The sequence below is a fragment of the Octopus sinensis genome, linkage group LG11 (genome assembly GCF_006345805.1).
Source record: "Octopus sinensis linkage group LG11, ASM634580v1, whole genome shotgun sequence".
In the NCBI taxonomy this organism is placed as follows: Eukaryota; Metazoa; Mollusca; class Cephalopoda; order Octopoda; family Octopodidae; genus Octopus; species Octopus sinensis.
This window is the reverse complement of record NC_043007.1, coordinates 71974032-71979031: the sequence shown is the minus strand read 5'-3', so window position 1 is coordinate 71979031 and position 5000 is coordinate 71974032. Positions and strand designations below refer to the sequence as shown.

At 32.6% G+C, this 5000-nt stretch overlaps 1 protein-coding gene across 5 annotated transcripts in view; it reads left to right on the top strand.

The window, feature by feature from the left end:
• LOC115217374 (bone morphogenetic protein 2-like) overlaps positions 1-5000 on the top strand; it is a 248443-nt gene that overhangs the window by 204914 nt on the left and 38529 nt on the right. The window lies entirely within an intron of this gene.

Sequence of the window (5000 nt, the reverse complement as noted above, 5' to 3'; positions counted from 1 at the left end):
GACATGCATTTACGCATGTCCTTTTATGTGTATGTAAATATATGCATGTATATTGATTATGTGGATGCATATATATATATATGCATGTGTGTGCGTATGTATGATTGTATGTATGTACGTATGTATGTATTTGTATATTTCATGTGATCAACAAGATTCTTTATATAAATAAATGACGATTACATTAAGTTAGAGTACATGTTGCCATATACTCTACGAAGCTCTTTCATGAAATCTGCGGTTAAATGTTGTCATTAGTTACCTACCTGGTGGCCCCAGCAGACAAAATGGAAAAGACGTTGCCCCGGAGGTCAGTTGTATCTTTCACATTTTATCTTTTACTTGTTTCAGACAATAGACTGCGGCCATGCTGGGGCACCGCCTTGGAGAATTTTTTTTAGCCGAATGAATCGACCCCAGCACTTATTCTTTTGAAAGTCTTTTTTAAAGCTTGGTACTTTTCTTAACCGTTCAGTTACTGAGAACGTAAACACACCAGCACCGGTTGTCAAGCTGTGGTGGGGAACCCCGGTTGAGAACCTCTGATGTAGGGCCTCCAGGAATTGTTTCATTTGCTATGACAACATTTTTTATTATTATGCTGCTAAGTCCCAGACAAACTGAGTTTGCGAATCCACGTCGATTCCACAACTGCAGCCATTTCTATCAACATAAATCTTACGTGATTTCATTGGTTCTCGTGACATCTGAGATGACTTGCTCCATGTCACCAAAACAATATTTTCACGATACATACATGCATATATATATATATATATATATTTATAATTAGAAGGTATGTTAACCTTGTGAAGGGATGGTTGCATCCAAGGAAATACTAGTTCAATAAAAGTATTTTGGAGAATGAAATTCTCTTAAAACAATAGCATATAGTTTATAAAATGAAGAAAAGAAAAGGGAGATTAGGAAGTTCATATTGTTTATTATTAACAGCAAATTGGTATCTTTGCTTCTTACAGTCATTTCAGTTAATACTCAATAATTTAATTACAAATTTAATTTAATTGAAATGGCTATATGAAGCGAAGATCACTAATTTGTTGTTAATAATAAACTATTGACTTCCTAATCTCCATTTTCTTTTCTTCTTCATATATATATATATATATATTATATATATAATATATATATTATATATATATATAATATATATATATATATATATATATATATATGTTTACATTTATGTATGTAATATGTCTTCGTCTCTGCCACAATCACTCGACAACGGGTATGGTTTGTTTATGTCCTCATAATCCAACGGTTCGGCTAAAAAGGAGATATAGAATAGATACAAGACTTTAAAAACTAAGTACCAGGGGTCGATATGTTCGACTAAACTCATCAAAGTGGTACCCCAGCATGGCCACAGTCCATTGACTGAAACAAATAAAAGATAGAGAATATAATATCTCTATACTGTGTTTGAAGATATTTTCGCTAATTAACGTATAATTAAATACACTCCTTCAATTTCAAAACCTCAATAGACCTTCACTAATCTGTAGATTATTGATAATCTGTAGATTACCTTCTTATCTTCCACTGTATTCCCACACATATATCATACCCTCCCTATTTTTAAAGTTTCTCTTGTCTGTCCTTTGTCTACAAATGTTAGCATAATAGTTTTTCGAATTCTTCCAATAACGAGGTTGCGTTTCTGTATGGCCCTGGAAAATAGCAACATCATTAAATGCGTGCATGACCGGTTTGTTAGAATTGGCAATCATATCTCCCTTCAAATTACATTGTATTAAAAGATACATAGGATAAGATGGTCCATGACACAACGTGTGAAAAGAAAGATAGGCGGGGATGGTCATAGCTGAAGTACTTTTGATCGTAGGACCGTTCAATCATTTATGGGACTAAATAAAAACTTTACATATACAACACACAATGAACTGATATATGTCATACTGTTCTTACGCTTCCATAATGTCCCGTGCATGCCATCAACGTGATTTCTTTAACATTAAAATTGCCTTTATTCATATACAATGTTCCCTTTCTACCATTCTGTTCTCTTTCTGCAACATTGAATAAGATATTTTAAAGATTTTATAAAGTTTTATAGAAAGTTATCCCAAGTTTTTCATCTTTCGTTCTACACACAAATTAATTACGTTTCTAAAACAATATATATTATGACTTTTAAGTTATCTTTAAAGATATTCTATAGAACTTGTAACTAACACTAAAAGTTGCGACGTTTCGTTTACTTTCATTGCTGGCACCAAATTCTATAGAAGATCTGTTTAGATTACTAAAAAGTGATTGAATCGTATTGCTAACACAAATATATTGGACACATTATTGACTTATAAACCTTTAATATACTTGGTAGCATATAATAGTTGCGAAGCGAAATACTAACAATTAATATATTTTATGTTTTCCTAAAGCGGTGAGTTAGTGTGTGTGTGTGTGTGTGCTTTGAGGAAAGTCTCAGAAAGTAAGAACAATATTTATTTTTTGATTTTCGAAAAAAGTATGGTCGTGGAATTATAGAGTTTTTGTATGTTGGTATTTATTTTTTTGTGGCAGCGAATTTTCGGTTGGGATACTCATTGAAGTGTTGTTCTTGATTCCATCTCCACGTTTCATAGTTACAGCCTTCATTTGAACATTCCACAATTCCAAGACACTTTTGGGATTTCAATATTATCATCAAGGATAATGGGGGTTTTTTTCTGGAAACTGGCCAGTTTGGTTACATAGTGGACAGGACATAATTCGAAGACTATTATTTTTATTATTATAAAGACAATCCACACAAAATTTGTGCTGACATTTCCCATAGACCATCCTAAGTCTTGGACACAAACATACCATGCAACAGAATCGTTGTGCGTTACAATTCTTGTCTGGTCCATTGTGTCGAAGACTATTTCGAAAAAAACACCTCAAAGCAGAATCGTAAGCACGCTAAGCGAAATGCTCAGCGGCATTTCGTCTGTCTTTAGGTTCTGAATCCAAAGTCTGCTTGAAAGGATTTTCGTCCTTTTGGGGTCGATAACATAAGTACCAATTGAGTACGGGGTTGATGTAATCGACTTACCCCTCCCCCAGACTTGTTGACCTTGTACCAAAATTTGAAACCAATATATTTTATGCTTTCCTACAACGTTGATATGGTTGTGGTCGTGCTCATGTAACCATTGTCTCTTTCAATACATTACTCTTTTACTCTGTTACGCTTTTACTTGTTTCAGTCATGTGATTGTGGCCATGCTGGAGCACCGCTTTTAGTCAAGCAAATCGACCCTGGGACTTATTCTTTGTAAGAACAGTACTTATTCTATCGGTCTCTTTTGCCGAACCGCTAAGTAACGGGGACATAAACACACCAGCATCGGTTGTCAAGCAATGCTAGGGGGACAAACACAGACGCACACAAACACACACACACACATATATATACATATATACGACGGGCTTCTTTCAGTTTCCGTCTACCAAATCCACTCACAAGGCTTTGGTCGGCTCGAGGCTATAGTAGAAGACACTTGCCCAACAAACAAGATGAGGACAAATATTCGTTGATTGTAAATAATGTAAATAATGTACAGAATTCCTCGTCTCTTAAATACAGAACTGTATTATCTTCCAATGTTTCTTTATTCTCATCATTCTCACTGTTCCTACATTGTCTTCTCTAATTCTATAAAGTTCGGAATTCCATGACGTTGGCTGGTGTTCATGTATTTCTGTTTAACTTCGTGGAGTCTACAGTTCCAAGCTACAATTGTCGTTTCCTCTTAGATTTGTCATATTTTGGTGTCACTCCGATCGTCGTCTTTAAAAGATTGTATGAAACTGTGGGTGTGCTCTAACATGAACAGGTATATCTATGTGTGTGTGTGTGTATGTGTACATATATGTTGATATACATATGTGTGTGTGTATGCATATATATATATATATATATATCATACATATATGTTTGTAAATGTGTATATATAAATATATATATATTAGATAGGGAGATAGATAGATAGAGAGAGAGAGAGAGAAGATACATGAGGTAAGTGTATATAATGTACAGATGTATGTACATATATATATATATTATATATATATATATATATATCTATATATATATATTATATATATATATAATATATATATATAAATATATATATACATACATATATATATATTATACATTTTCTTCTCTAGTTTCAGCTCAGAGCTGCGGCCATGCTGATGTATATATATATATATATGTAAATACATGGATACATATATATGTGGGTGTGTATGTGCTTATACACATACATACGAGTGTGTGTGTGTGTGTGTACAAGCGTTCGAAAATCGGCAACTTGGAACACAGATTAAATATGTAAAATTGATTTTCAATCAATGATGTTGTTTTATTGACTTCAGTCACTGGACCGCGGTCGCGCTGCGGGCACCCACTTCAAGAACATAGCTCGTTATTATATCCATAGCGGTTCGTATTTCACTTTTGTACCTGTTACATACCCGAGTATTTGTCGAAGATCTTGAGTACGGAACGTATGGGCTCACTATATAAATAACACCGGTTTACGATATTTGAAAAAAAATATATAGAAATGGTTTTCGGTTTTCTGATAATTTCTCCGTTTTAATGATTGAATGTTTATAAAGTATTAAGTATTTGCAATTATATATATATATATACATATACATATACATATACATATATATACATATACATATATATACATATATATATATACATATATCTGTATGTAGTTATGTATGTAGGTATGTATGTATGTATATATATATATATATGTTGTGTGTATATATATATATATATATATACATACATATATTATATATATCTATATATATACATACAATATATATATATATATATAATATAATATATATATACATACATACATACCCATGCATATGCTATATGTATGTATGTGTGTGTGCGTGTGTGCGTGTGTATATGTATATATCTAGCTATCTAT